This window comes from Lagopus muta, chromosome 3 (assembly GCF_023343835.1).
Source record: "Lagopus muta isolate bLagMut1 chromosome 3, bLagMut1 primary, whole genome shotgun sequence".
Lineage (NCBI taxonomy): Eukaryota > Metazoa > Chordata > Aves > Galliformes > Phasianidae > Lagopus > Lagopus muta.
The window spans coordinates 32,807,908-32,823,735 of NC_064435.1; the positions used below are offsets into that span (position 1 = coordinate 32,807,908).

General features: G+C 38.3%; 1 protein-coding gene across 1 annotated transcript in view; it reads left to right on the forward strand.

Moving 5' to 3' along the window:
* Positions 1-15,828, forward strand: part of SLCO5A1 (solute carrier organic anion transporter family member 5A1) — a 64,239-nt gene that overhangs the window by 13,339 nt on the left and 35,072 nt on the right. The window lies entirely within an intron of this gene.

The following is a 15,828-nucleotide window of genomic DNA, read 5'->3' on the forward strand; positions in this document are numbered from 1 at the left end:
TGTTGAGCTGTCATTTTGAAATGCGTTTTTACTGCTCAATTCTTGTTACTCATTTCAGATTTCTTTCGCTCTTGATGTAAAATAGTCATGTCCCTGTCTGTCCCTGAGGACCACTGCTTTCCTCCTGTTTTCATCTAGTACCTTGTTCATGACATTTAGACATTTAGATTAGGCTAGAGAGAAAGAAATTTTCCATTTGCTCTCAGTGGGAATGGCCTGTGACTTCAGGCTTCCCTATTTTGGCATTTTGTAATTATTTCCCTGATGGGTTTCAGAAGTGTGTGCTAATAAAAGACGATCCGTGTTGAGTTGCTATCTGTGCAGTAGCACTGACACAATCCATTCTGTGTTGTACTCAGAATCACAGAGAATTTGTATAACTGTATGGAGTTATCCACAGCCTTCTCAGGGCTTTTCTGAGAGATTGCCCATGTTTAGGTAACTCTGTGTCACCTCTTCTACTGATAAGCACTTATCTGTACAAACAGCTTTCTTGTTCAGTTTTGGGAGCAAGCTTTTACATAAAATTGCTGTATTGTGCTAATTGTCTGTTGCTGAATATATTCTGGTTCTGCATGTATTGTGATTAAAGTGCTCCTACTGCACTTTACTGAACGGTCAAAGATTAACATGTCAAAACAGTTCATCTATACTTTCACCGGGGAATAAATCAAAGTTCTGGATTAGAATCACAATGTTTAATGATAACGTCGCAAGAAAAAAAGCTGAACAAAAACATTTGGATTTTCCTATTATGAATGGATTTTTAAGTGCATAGCACTTCATTTCCTTTGTCCTCAGGGACTCTCCATCTAATGTTGTTAATACCGTGGTAATGGCTTACAGGTCTGGCCAATGAACATCAATGGTTGAATTCTGAATTATGGGCCCATCAGCCTTGTGCTCAATATTCCAAAGATAGGAGCCTGATGTGGTATCTCTGAATTGTTTCTCCTGTGGAGAAGGAAATGCAAGCTGTTGGAATTTTCTGCACAGTTGAATGTGTGTGAAACTAAGAAGTAATATTTTTGTTTGGCTATTCAGCTGTATTTGCTGAAAACAAATGTCTGATTCGGCTGTCATCTCTCTGCTAGTTTTTCACTGCAGTGTTTTGATCTTTCAGTTGCTGAGCTTTTCCCAGCAGTTTTAGTGTTTTAAAACCATGGTACTGTGTTACTCTCAGTTTTCTGTTTTGAAAGAAACAGTTGCCTGAGTGGTTTGTTACATGAGTTAGCAGATGGTGATTTAACTACATTTGATCCAAAAAGAGTTTTGGTTCTGTACGTCTGTCTCAGGCTCAGCAAAATCTCAGCAGAGCGCTTGCAAAGTGAGCAAAATAGTGCTAGCTGTAGTTGTGCTGCTCAGGGAGCATGAAAATAGCAGCTGTGATGTGTTTGACAACAAATTCTGCAGATTAGGAGGTTAGAATTGAACCCTAGGTTGTGTGTTCCTTCGGTGTGCCATACGTCAGTGCTGCCACATCAGTGTGTCTGGTGTCACGAGTTACTCCAGTGATGGGAAGGGGCCACTTTGTGGTGGAGAAGAGGAAACCCCTACAGGAGGCATCTCAAAATTCAGGTGTATTCCTTGAACTTACTGTGCCGTTTGTGACTCTGCCTTGGTGTGAGTGTTGCTGAGATGTGCTATATGAAATAGCTGAGGAGCTTTACCTGTGTCAGAGGCAGCAGTAGGCTGAAGGTCTACGTGTCTCAGAAGTTTTTTTGACTTGTGTTGTTAGGCCTGATCTGTTAGTGCTCTTTCAGTGCACTGGCAGCAGTGATGGCAAAAGTAGACTTGTGATCTTTGGTGTAATTTTAAAAAGTTATTATAAATATGCAAATTAGCTGATAGAAAGGAATGTGTTAAATAGAACATAGTATCATGAAGGTTGGAAAAAACCAATAATATCATCAGTCCTCCCACCATGGCCACTAAACCACACTGGTAATTGGTGATGTTTTGTTATTTGATTATTTTACTTTTACATTATACATTTTACATTATACAGTATACCTTTACTTTACATTATACCTATAGAAGCAAAATAAATACATCTTAATAAATATTGGGAGTGCTGCGTTGAGTTGATACTGAATTTATACTGTTATAAAAAGATCTGATTACATTATAGTTTATTAAAATTGGACAGGGGATTACAGTTACGGTTAGATATTACATAAACATAGAAATGTATTACATCTTTTGTATTTGCTCTTTGAAGGAGTACTAGATGCTGATTTTTTTGGTCATTATTTTTACTCTTTTCCCCCTACCTGTAAACTGTGTGCTTTCATTTGTTTTGTGGGCAGATTTTCAGTCTGAATCTGAAAGTTTAGTTAGGATCCACCAGTTTGCAAAATCATCTCTCTTCGGTCACTTGTAAAATTCTGCCATAGAGTGGAAGGATGCCGAGTGGATTGTCACTATGCTTGGTTGTGATGTGCCAGCTGTGGAGACCACCAGTAACATTGTCTTGGTTATTGTAGGTAACTCTCCTGTGTCGTTCTTTGATGACCTCCCTGTCAGTCTCTCTCTTAGAGTAATTTAATAACTGAGCTTATTAAGATGTTCCAAGGAGCCTGAGTAAGTCAGGGACCCAACTTGCAATGAATTTCATGGGATTTAGGGTTCACATTTAATCTTCCGTGCAAACTTAAGCCTAACTTGTCTGTGCTAAGCTGATTAAAGGTTGTGATAGTTTGCAGATTGCACGTGTGAGGGTAATCATCTTCCAGTAGGATCTTCCTGATGTGAATAACTCATGCAGCCTGGAGAGCTACAGCTGGTCTCGAGCCCACCCATTGTGAGGCTTCTTCTAAAAGCTGAACTGATGGGCAGGGGTACTATGTAATGAGCATGGGGCCAGCTCTGCTCCTTCTCTTACCTGGAGAAGGGCTTTGGAGATTTCTGGGGGTGGTTTGGTGAGAATGGTAAAGAAGTTTATTGGCTCTGTGTCTGTAAAGTCCACTGTGATAGAGCTGAAAGGAGAGTATGTGAGGTAATTTCATGCTTTATTGGGCCAGAAAGGTCTATCACGTTCAGTTGCTCTGACATCTGTTGAATTAGATTTCATTACAGTGCTAACCCTATGCAAAGCTCTGTACCCATAAAACCATTTAACTTAAAATGAACCTCTCACAGTTACAGACAGCCTGCCTCCTCCATAGGAATATTGCTCTAACAGTTAATTATCCTCTTAAAAAAGTTACTGCTACAGAAAAGTGCCTAAAGTTGGCTGAAAGTCATTTGTCCGTAGCCTCTAGCCACTATGATTTTCACGTCTGTTTGCTAAGTGTGAGAGCATCTTTTACTAATGAAAAATAACGTGCTTAATAATCTACTAATCTAAGTAACTGAGAAACAAAACTGCCATGCTTTATTCTACTCACAAAAAGAAGAAATAAACAGAATAATCAGATTTTATTAAAAAATTACAGCTAAAATAAAAGCATATTGGCCAATTTTCCTCAAAACGTGTCAGCTGAGTAGGTATCTAAACAGTGAAAATAATTACTGCTGATTATGAATTTTTCATTTTTCCATCTATGGGCTTTTGAAACATCTTGGAAGGATTCATGTGCTATATGTCATTTTTTCTTGGAAATGCTAACTCTGCAAGTTAGTAACACTTCTGTCTTTTATTAACGTATTAACATATCTTACTGTGACAGAGAATGAGCTCCAAATGGAGTCCTAAATCACAGTTATAGTTTATATCTTAAAAAGGAAGGCAGTTGTAATTATAATAGTATCATTAAGGAGAACCTCTGTAACAGCAATTACTTTTTCAGTGCTGCACTCAGTGTTTAAACGATGACATTTGGTTGAACCAATTAAAGTATTCTGATGTCTTTTTTTTTTTTTTCTGGCAAATTATTACTCATTTAAATCTGATTTTTGGAATATATTGATTCAGTCATTTTTTTTCATCTAGATAAAATGATTTATGTTTGAAAAGGGTGAAATGTTTAACTTATGCTGTATTAACTTTTGATCCTTATGTGGGAATATAAGCTAGCATTAAAAAAAAAATAAAATTGACACACAAATTCAAACCACCCCAAAATATGTAGAACATGTTACCTAGTAATAAAAAACCCAAATATTTTTATTTTTTTAAATTTGATTGTTGACTTTACATATCGATATCTACTTTTCCCCATGAGATGAATATTCATTTCTTTCAGGATTCCAACTGAGCTGTGAGCAGTCTCATTTATTTATAGAATCAGTTAGAAACAAATTATGTTTCTGGTGGCCTTCTGTCTAGAGTAAAAAATACAAATTAATTTTCTTCCTTTCAGTTTCTTGCAAGATCATATTCCTCCTTTCCCTCTATGATTCTGTAGAGATTCCCATCTCTTTTTCCCTTCATTTCTTTCAGATCTCTGGCTATTTACGTTCTTTGATCTATCCAAGTTGACCATAGCCTTGTCAAAGGCAACAACTTCTTGTTTCAGTGTCCAGTGTTATGGGACTGTCTCAAGCATGTGAGGGCACTTTGGGAACAGTTCATTTCTATGTGGGGCACCCATTAACTCACTGTGGGGCAGTTTTTGTAGGCATCTCTCCATAGGCTGGGATGTCTGCACAAGGATGAAGATAACCCGTTTGTCAACTAAGGATTATTTCCTGAGGCTTTTCAGCAAGGAGAGGAATGACTTTTTCACTCTGGCCGAGACTAAGGTTAAGGCTCTTGTGCAGGTTTTTAAAGTAAATCTTCAATATCACCCATTGAGTGGGACGTAACAGCACGTGTTTGTGTCACAAATACTGTTAAAGTGATTCTTCATTAAGGGTATTAGATCATGATCTGGAGCAACTCTTTTCACTGAAACAGTGTCAGGGCCTGAGAAACTCACAGCAGTTCCAGTAGTTGATGTTGATGTATGGGTATATGGAATTTTCTTCTGTTTTGCTGTGATAAGGCCATGTGGTCCACACTCAGGCTTGGTACAGACTGGGTTCCTGCAAAACCTGTTATTTAGATCATATTAGACCTGCAAGACCTGTTAGTTGGCTCTGTATTCTAGGCTCTGAATATCTGCCTTTGGCTATTGTGGTGGTTGAAGATCTGGCTAAGCACCACCTCTTTGTAGGTGGTTTTAATTCTCTTACCTGAATTCTATTAGAAATTGTGGTTAGAGCCATAAGAAGATTCTACTGTTGTGTGAAAGCCAACAGCTTTTTGTTGTGGGTAGTGGTAGAGAAGACAACCTGAGATCTTCGTCATCCATGTGCTGTTGATGTGGAGACTGCTTGAATGGGGAAGAAATTGGTTTTGCTTCTTGCTCTTCTTAGTGCTGCTGTGAAAAACTCAGCTGTCCGAGCAGAATAGAGATGTGAAAGAAGTCTCACTTCTGTCTTGAGATCCCTCTGTGGAGTCATGGGGATGGAGAGGGGCACGTATCCAGAAACCAAAACTCAGGTTTTGTTCCAGAAACAAATACTTCAGTGTAATTGAGGTTTTGTGATAATAATTAAACAATGCTGCTTAGGAGAATAAAGGGTAATTTTTGATACTTGGTAGATTTTCATGAAACGGTGATGTTGTCCTTTAGCCAAAATAAATAGCTTCCAGTATTTATAACACACATACGGATGACAATCTTTTTTTTTTTTTCAGAGTCTTCATCCTGTTATAATATTCCCAGCATGGTTTAAATATGAGTATAGGGCTGTGCATTGCACTTTCCCAATTGTTATTTAATACTATTTTATTCAGGCTATTGCAGATTTAGTCCTTTTGTGAATGCAGAAAAATAACTTCTTTAGCAACACAATGAACATTAATAAAGCTAACAAGGTCATCTGCAAATTACTGGAATAATATGCTTTTGCTTACAGGCAGATTTTCAGTCAGATATGAGTAATGAACTGTAATTCCTGTTGTTTCAGTTGAAAGATGAAAATGTAAGTACAATTTGCAAGGAAAACAAGAAGAAATGTTATTTGACTTGCCCTTCTTTGCTATCTATTAGGTAGAAGTAGCAGAGGGAAAAGCAATCACGAGGATTTTCAGTAATTAACCTGTGCCTCCTAGGCGTAAACCAATTTTTGAAAGGAAATTAATTGTGAGAGAAAATGATTGAAATAATTTCCTTCTTTGTTCCACTGTCTTGCTGGTAGGACCAAGACAAAATAAATGTATATAGAAATTCTGTGACTATCAACAGATAGTCAAATATTCTTTTCAGGTACTATTTAGTCCTTCTCACTTTCTTTCTTTTTCAGTTAATTTCCTAGGCACAAGGGATCTGGTTTTTGCGCAGTTTACAGAATGTGTGTCCTATGCAAATCTCAAACTTGCGTGTCCTTATCTGATTTGTACACAAAAACCAGTAAAACCATTATCTCTTGACATTAAGTACTTAAGGTGCATAGATTTTGCTAAGAAATTGGCAAGTATTCCTTGTTCTTCCTGGATGCATGATGTCATCTTCTCAAATCTGGTCCCATGCCTGAAAAAATCTAACCAGCCTTTTCTCCTCTGTTCCCACTGGGAATGTGTGTACCCTACCTGTCCAAAACAGGAAGACCTGAATGATATATTTGTGTCTGCTCACTCTGCCTGAATGTGAAGTAAAACTGTGACAAGTGCAGGTATTCTGAAATACTCCTCTGAGGTTCTAGTGATGTGGTGGCTGTGCACCCAAGTCTTCTTGCTGCAATTTGAAGATCACGTAATTTGGAAATACTTCAATCTCTTACATTTACTTATTGGTGATGTACATGGTAAAAGTCTGCTTGCAGAGGTCAAATTTCAGCCCTCACAGTTTGTTCTTTTACAGTTATGATAATCCAAAGAAGAGGAGGTGAGATGCAAATGAACAAACCAGCCTCTCTCCACTTCAGTTAGAAGTGTTAAAGAAGGAAACTTTGAAGAGAGTGGGATCAGCAGAGTCCATAAGCGTGTACTTAAAGTTACTCTTGGGAATAGTCCTCAATGAAAATTAAGTGTATGTGCATGCATACTCAGCTGCCAAACAATTAAAAAAACAAAGCCAAGCAATTAAAAGGCAGAGATGAGATATTCCCACTTGATGTGGCTTAACGGAAACTATAACTATTAGTGAAGGAGCAGCTCCAGTATCTCTTAAAGGCAGCTGACAGCTTCAGCGTCATTCCTGTTATTAGGAATGTAGCTGAGTAATATGGCAGAAGCTCCCGCCTGCCTCATGAGAGTAGCCCACTAATTTACAGAATCCTGCTTGAGTGAATAATGCTTTTACTAGCTTTCAGTATTTGAATGAATGAGAAATAAGGCAAATTATTTAAGAAGTTATTACTTGGATTTTGGAGATCAGAGTTTTAAAATGATTTACAGCAGTAGGTTGGTTAGAATTTAGGCTAATAACTAAATATATGGTAGATCATTTTCTGTATGGAAATGTATGTTACTTTTATGACATTTCTTTGAAGGTAATTTTGGGATGCTGAGAGGTCCAGAATTTGGAAAGGACTTCAGGGCACTCAGTAGGTATATGCAAAGTGGTTGATATCTTTGCCTAGTTTCACTGGTTAAAAATATTCAAAGAAGAAAACATCTCAAGTAATGTGTTGTTTTGTAACGTTGGAGTCTGGGAGCTCAAAGGTGGTGGTCATCTTGGGAGTCATTATCTTATGTTTATGACTCAGCATACTGACAGAGACTTGAAAAATTTGAAGGTGAGATGTGGAGGTTTCTGGTAACTGATTTCCATGAGAAAAACAGCTAAGAGCAAAGTTTTACATTTTGGTTCATCTTTTGAAATTCTGGTTGCATCCAGCACAAGTAGTCTGTGTATTTGTCTGAGAGCTAAATTTCAATAAAAGTGCATTTCCACATCAGTATTTCCTACATATGGAAAGATACCTCAGAAGTTTAAGGAAGATGGTTTTGATTTTTTCCTTATTTATGCATTCAAGTAGTTGTTGACACTTCTGTTTTTTAAAAACATTTCTTTAGGGAACATAAAGCGCCTAATACCTCTTAATCTGTGGAAAGAATGTCAGAGCATCTTTGTTTTCAATCTTGGTTCTGATCATGCAAGTAGAGACAAGCTCATCTTTGGTCACGCAAACTGTGTACATCTGTGGGGCTTTCCATATGCTTAGAATCAGAGATAGCAGTGTGTGCTTTTGTAGTGCTGTCAACTGAAAAATTCTTCCCTTAAAATTTGTTTAAAATCTGATAATGCTTGCTATGGTTAATTATACGATCCAAGATTTTTCTTGTGCATGATGTCTAAATTTGGTTAACCACATTGATTTTGAAACTGCACATGAAATTTCAGCTGTTTCCACTAAGCTCTTGCAGCAGATTTATCTTTTCAATGTTTACTTAATAACACAAGTTGTGCTTGGTAATGTACCAGCAAATGTTTGCTGATAGGTGAATATAAAGACAGAAAAGTCAGATTTTGCAGAAAAAAAGCAAAGGTGTAGTATTTGTGTTTCTAAATGAAACAGAGTTATCTCAAAGAACGGGAGTCTGCGTCTGGCTCTTGAAGTTGTACTTAATAGGATTTCAAAGTCATTAGAAATAAGGAATTAAAGAACACATTTTAAGCACTGGAGTAGTTTTTGTTGGGGCAATCTTTTCTCAAACCAGGCTTCTTTACTGCTGAAATAGCATGGCACAGATACAAGCCTTTATTTTTTGGTATTTTCAGTTTTTTAAAATTTTGCATTGGATGCACATAACCAGTAGTGTAATTTAGTGAGTGATGTGCTCTGTAGCACAGTGTGTGACATGGAGCAGTGCTGCAGGGGTGGCATGTGTGAGAGGTACACACAGGGAGAGGCAGCTGGTATTTGTGTGTTTAGATTGGGCTTATCTCGCTGTTTTTTTTGTGACATTGGATTTGGACCCCGTGAAAATGACTGTACTCTTAGAATACAAAGCATAAACAGTATAGAAGTAAAAGCTTTATATGCTTCATAATGATGCTGTGTTGATACAAGTGATATGTTAGTAACAAATACATGAGAGACAAGTAGAAGTTTAAAGCTTTTCTTCTGACATTGGCAAGTCATTGGGCGTATTAGTATTTCATTTAACTTTCAGATTTTTTTAATGAAGTTGTAAGCTGGTCCATTCTTTTAATTTTCTGTGGTAGGTAAAATAGTGCCCTGGCAATGCTGCTCTAAAAAGGGGCTTCTCCGATCTGTTGCATCTGCTTGCAAAAATGTTAGCAAACATTTTCTATACAAAGATCAAGTCAAGCTAGTGGAACAGCTTTCTTGCTCTGTTTATTGTTTTGTGGAACCCTGGATCTGATAGACTTAAAGTTGTGGTAACGCTAATACGTTTTGAAAGGAAATGATTTAAAGATTTGAACTTTACTTTGTTAGCTGATACACAACAATGCTTTGAGCATTGTTTTTTTCCTGAGCAGACAACCACATGAAAGAAAAAATCCTAAAGCATGTATAGGTAGGATTGGCTGTGTTTTCATGAAGAAAAGAAGGAAGTGAACTGTGTGATTTCCTGACTTCAAGGCTTTTGTGAAGCATTCTTGGGTTCTGCTTGTATGTACTCTATTTTCTTTCTTCAGGCTCAAAAGAGTGGTTAAAAATTACGTTTTTTGGGTAACTTGTCTCTTCTGCACTCACCCACAGTGGAAATAAATGTGCATTTTGACTGTGAGTGGTGTTTCTTTGGAAGCTTTCCACTTGTTCCTTGCTACTTCATTGCTGCTACTGGGACAAAAGAGATGGAGTAGTGCTGGGCTGAGGTTTGGATGTGTTCTCCATCCTGGCCTCTGTCTGCCAGCATTGTGCTGGGGCTGAATTAGGACCTGCTCCCTACTGTGAAGGAATATCCTGCTGTTTATTTCTTCAGTGACAGCACAGCTCTTGTAGGAAACACGCTGGCAGTAGGAATGGAGAGGATGCTATTGTACCATGACACTGCTTCTTTTGCTTATACAATCATAGAATCCTGAAGGTTGGAAAAGACCACTAAGATAATCTAGTCTAACTGTCAGCCCTTCCCCAATGTGCCCACTAACCCTCAGTGCCACATCTACACACTTCTTGAACGCCTCAGGGGAGTGACTTCACTTCCCTGGGCAGCCTGTTCCAGTGCCTCACCACTTGTTCTGAGGAATTTTTCCTAATATCCCATCTGAACCTTGCCTGGCACAACTTAAGGCCATTACCAAAATCCCAGACTGGAACAGATATCCCCTTGTAGTTCCAAGATATGGAACTACATACATGTAAATATTTAGCCCTCTAAATCTCCCAACATACAGATAATTCAGTCATATAAAGTTATCTTGTCATTTCTACTAAAGCTCATTCCTCTGCCTGTAAACAGGTAACCTATAAACATGGGCCTTTACTTAAGAGTGGAATTTGTGAGTGTTTTCTTTTTGAGTCATTTTTATTCTTCCCTTGCTGTTCTTTCAGGATGAATGCTGTTCAGCACGCAGAACACAGTTATTGCTTTGGGGAAGTAAATTGTACTCCTGGCCTTTCCACTCTGCTACATAACTGTAGGTGATTCATTTTATCCTTTGTATCTCTGTTTTCCAATCTACTGCTTCATTTTATGGTGGCAGTTAATCTATCGGAGTAAAAATTTGAAATCTACAGATAAAAAAAAAGATTATATCTGTATCTCACTAAAAAAGTATCCTGCAAAATTGCATTACTGTCCTGACAGGAAAAAAAAAATACACATATGAAAAAAAATAAAAGCAAGCCAAAAACATCCCTCCAGAATGAGCACTGTATATTTTGCAGGATTTTGTGAATTCTAAACTTTAATTGAAAGTAGAATAAAGATCAAATTCTGCTTGCCTTACACATGTATGAAGTGGAAGGTTGTACTGTGGTGATGTGCTGCCAAGGCTGGAACAGTGGGGTCTTTCAGAAATGTTCCTCTCCATCCAGTGCTAAACTTTGTGTGGTGATGTGTGTGCACAGTGCACACAGTGCAGGGGACTAAGCAATATATTACTTTGTTTTTACTTCTTAAACCAAAGTAACTTGTCTAGAACCCAGGAGCCAGATGGCCTGGTGTAGACCACTAATGTGGACTTTCTGTTCATTTAGGCAGAACATGGTGCTTGCTGCTTTTATTGGTGCTAACAATTACTAACATGGAAAGGCAAAGTTTAAGGGGAATGCATTTTATGGTGCCGCAGGGATACGTATCCTCATATTCAGAATGCATAGAGGCTGGTTGTCATTTGATGCCATTTTAGGAGGAGAAGGAGGGGACTTTCCAAGTACTTTTATGACCTTTGCTTACATATGTTTTTATTGTGTGAGTAGATTGAAAAAGTACCTTTAGTAACTATGTTGCTTTATGCATGTATTGTAAGAACAGGGATTTTTAGGCCCATAGAGGATTGAGTCCATCTTACTGTAATCACAGTGACTTTGCTACAATAGGGTCTCTGTAGATTCTTCTTCTCTGGAAGAAGAAAGTCCTATGATCAGAAGCAGTAAATATTTTTGTTTTGTCAGAATGGAAATATTAATTGGAACAAGTCCTAGGATAAACTTTTCAATGGATAAAAATGATATTTCTTAATTATCTTTTATTTTGTAGGTAAATTCTGTGTGTAATTCAAAACTGTTGCTTTGACTCCCTTCTTCTCTCATCCAGAGTCTTAGCTGTGATGGATGTTTGGCTAAGCTAGCCATAGCCAGCTGTAAGTGGAAACTGTACACCTAGACTGAGTGGTACGGTGTTGCACAAAAACAAAAAGAAAAAAAAGTCAAAGGAATTGAAGTATCCGTGGCTGGGTATCATAGGAGCAAATAAGCATTTAATTAAGTGAATTTGAACTAGGAGTTAGAACTATGTTCTGAAGTACCAGGTTTAAGAGGGCTGGGAAAATCTTTCCCTGATCAGACTGAAGAGGAGCTTTACCCATAGAATGAGGTATGATTGCTGATGTGATCTCCTCCCCAGGACGTTGAGTCTTTGAGAGAAAAAAGAGACTTAAAAAAACATGCAAGATCTTTGCCTTTGAAATGATCTTTCTAAATACAGTGTTATTTCAGCAGACCAACCAGTGCTTTGGTTTGAGGACAAAAGATCCTACATGACTGCAGCAGCAAGCTTTGACAAACTTCTGGGGAAAAAAAACACCTTCTTCAAGGTCCAGGTGTAGGTGATTGCATTGAACGTCACGTGTATTTCTCAAGTGGCCATATTTCAGCTAAGGATGGGTGACCTGCCGGTGCATTGTCACCCACCTTCCCTGAGAAGCATGCTTAGAGACTTGCCAACATTGAGTGTGGAGATGGCTAATACAGTAACTCTGAAAGGTACAATTCTTCACTTTAGTGAAAATCAACCACTAGAGAACTAGATGGCCCTTGTAGCCCAAATGTCTGTATTAGCAATAATATTCCCATTTTATTTTCTTAAGATTACTTGCTCTTTGGAACAGAACTATAGCATGTAACATACACATGATTTCTGTTTTATCATGTGGAAATATTACTGCTACTTTATAGTATAGTTCTTTTCTGACTTAGAAGATTTGAAGATAGTTTGCAAATATAAGAACCTGTGAAGGTTGTAACTCAGGCACATCCAAGGTTTCCTTACATGCAATTAATGTCGTGCAGACTGGCTCAGCACCACGTGCTCCCTTGTTAAAATTTTCTTTTTACTTCTGTTAAAATTAAAGAGTTGGGGCAGGGTGCTGAGAAGGTGTTCCTACATCACTGCAGTGTTTTAGATCCTTTCCATCCAAAACCTCAAGATGAAAATGGAAAAAAATATGGAACAGTTGTCTGCAGAACTTTTTGTGTTTGTGAGCAGAGTTCAGTTTTGATGATGCCCTGGCTGAATCTATTTCCAGTTTAGTTTCCTTTCTGTATCATCTGGTAATATTCGTGGCCTGTTTGGGAATCAATATTCTCAGGCTTTAGGGTGCATTTTCATGCAGTCTGTGACCAGAATTTCAGGGCCCCAGAGCAGTCTGCTAGGCTGACTCCTGGAAACATAGAGCCATTAAGGTTGGTAAAGACAACTAAGATCATATAGTCAAACCATCAACCCATGCCCACCATGCCACCATACCACATTCCTCAGTGCCATGTCTACCTATTTCTTGTACACCTCCTTGAATGGTTACTCCACAGCCTCCCTGGGCAGCCTGTTCCAATGTCTCCCCACTCTTTCTGAGAAGAAATTTTTCCTAATATACAACCTGAACCTCCCCTGGCTCAACTTAAGGCCGTACCTTGGAGATAGCTTCATTTTCACAGCAAGGTTTAGCAGTTTCATGCAGATTTTGTCAAGTACCTCATTTTGAAATATCAAAGTACTTTTCTTGCCACGCTCCATCTTTAGTTCTATTTAGAAATTGGGATCAATTTACTACACCTGGTATCTGGTCTTTGATTGTGACCATTACTGAATAATGAAGAAGTTGTTGCAGTGTGCTAAACTAGTTGCACACTAATGGAACTCGTGAGGTTACGGTTTCCTTTATGCCCGGAACCAGATGTGGGATATCCCTTTTTTCTGAAATATTCAGAATTTTGCATGTTATCTGTAAGCTGTATTTAAAAACAAACAAACAAACAAACAAAAAAACCCAAACAACCCAAAACCTGAGCAGCAAACAGCAATTAGAAAAAAAACTTATGAAATAGTCAGCAGCATCACCTCCTCTAATGGAACACAGTGTTCATTTATTTTTATCTTTAGTGCACAGAATTTCTGCTTATAAGAACAGCCTCTGAAGTTACCAGGTGTAACATAGCACAAGTGCTGAGTGGTGCTGCTGAGCCCAAGCAGCTGCTGCATTTTCCCTGTTTCAGTGGTGGACTTGAAGTTGAATAGATGCAGTGTAAGTATTTTTTCTGAATGCTGAAATGAATGGATTAGGTCACTCTTTTGCTCCCTTTGTGTTTTCTCTCTGTAAACTTCTTAGAGACCTGAGTTTACTGCACTTCTTTGAATCTATTTTCTAAGAAAGTATTCATTGAACACAATTTATTATGATAGGTGTTTTTTTTTTTTCCTCTCCTTATGATGTGAATTATACAAGTGACAGTTACTGTGCAGTTTAACCACTTACTAGTGGTAAGTAGTGGTGTTATAATGTGTGGTGGAGCATTTTACACATGCAAAGAATTGTTTGCAATCAAGGCAGAAGGGAACATGGCTGGAATAAATTTAAGTAGTGAACACAGTTCTGGAAACCATTAGGTAAAAGGGACCTTAGAGAAATCTAATTATTTCAAATTACAGCTTCGTAAAAATTGAAAATGTGATTTAGAAGGAGCAACTTAAAAGTAATAAATAAATTTATAGTTTGAAAAATACTTTTTATGGAGGCAGTTTACCTTTTGTGGTAGCTTTTGCAACTTTTTTTCTGCAGTATAGGTCCTTGATAAACAGCCCCTTTTTACTCTTGAGATTATTCTCATCTTTCTCTTCTTTTAAAACACAAGATGAAAATGTATGAGGTATTTTGGTCTAATCAGGTAGATTTCATGATTTCATTTATTTTGTCTTTGAGATATAGTTTGCTGTAAGTGCTGTCACAGAAAAGTGGCTTTCTACAGCTCTATTAAGCTCCCTCAGTGGCTGCAGCCCCAGGACTGTGCTTGTCCGATCGAAGGTGGGACCAAACAGGATGGGGTCTACCATGGAGGCTGACTGCTCCACTGAAACCATGCGGAGGTGGAGATTTCAGAGCCAGGATGATCTTTTTAGATGATTAGATTACCAGGTCTCTTCTGATGTGCCGTGTAGTGAGTCTGCAGCACTTGTGTTGCTGTGCTGCTGGAGCTTGGGGTTTCTGTGGTACCAGACAGGCAAAGATTGTTCCTTATAATCTATTGGGTCTTTCATGCTTTCATGCATGGGATAGAAACATTCTAAAAGGGATGGGTGCTGCAGCATGCATTAAGGAGAGAAATAGATCATAGAATCACAGAATTTTCCAAAGGGATCCATAGGGAGCATCAAGTCCAACTCCTGACTCCACACAGGACCACTCTGTGATGACAGATGGAGAATAGGAGAAAGATCTTTGAAAAATACCTAAGGTCATGGTTAGGGTTGTGATAACTGACCTTGGCTTAGTTCAGAAGTTGACTTGGGTTTTGCAGAAGCAGGAAAGGAAGGAAGCAAAATTGATGGACTTTAAGGGCAAGGCAATTGATGGACTTCAAATTATCCTCCATTAAAAAAATGGAAAAGGGGTTCTAAATTTCAGTGCTTGGTTCTTGTCAGCAAATAACAGATGTTCTGTTGTCTCACGGTTCTGTCTGCACTGAGAGATGCAGAAGGGTTTCCTGGTTCCCAGGCCCAGTTGGGGTTCAGCCCAACACCAAGATGAAGCACATTTGTAGTCTGTTCCTGCCTCAGTCTCATCCTTGTTCCTGACTGCACAGGCATGCAGGCAAACAGAAGCTGTGATGCTTTCTCAGAAATGCCCTGTTGTGGGTTTTTGAAGGATGAGGACTGGAGGCTCTCTGCAAAGAGTATCTTGTAGAAGGCATAGCAGATAGGAGCCCACTCTGTTATTTCAAGTGATAAAGATTTTGCGTTCATCCAGCACTGAGATAGTGAAGGTGTTGTAAAATAAGCATCTGCATTGTTGCATGTGAGAATTTCTTTTTCATTTAACCAGGTTTTTAAATTAGGAAGTTTCTTTAATAATAACGTTAGAATTTCAAATCTTCTGAACAAGGAAGGAGTCCTGTGGAAATATGGCATATGTGGTCTGTTGCTGTCACTGTTTACAACAGGGCCAAGTTGGTGGCTGCATGAATAAAAATGTCATTCTGTCACTCTCCAAAAATTGGAATATTTGATGTCTAAACTTTGGTTCTTTTAAATCCAGTATTAGTCTG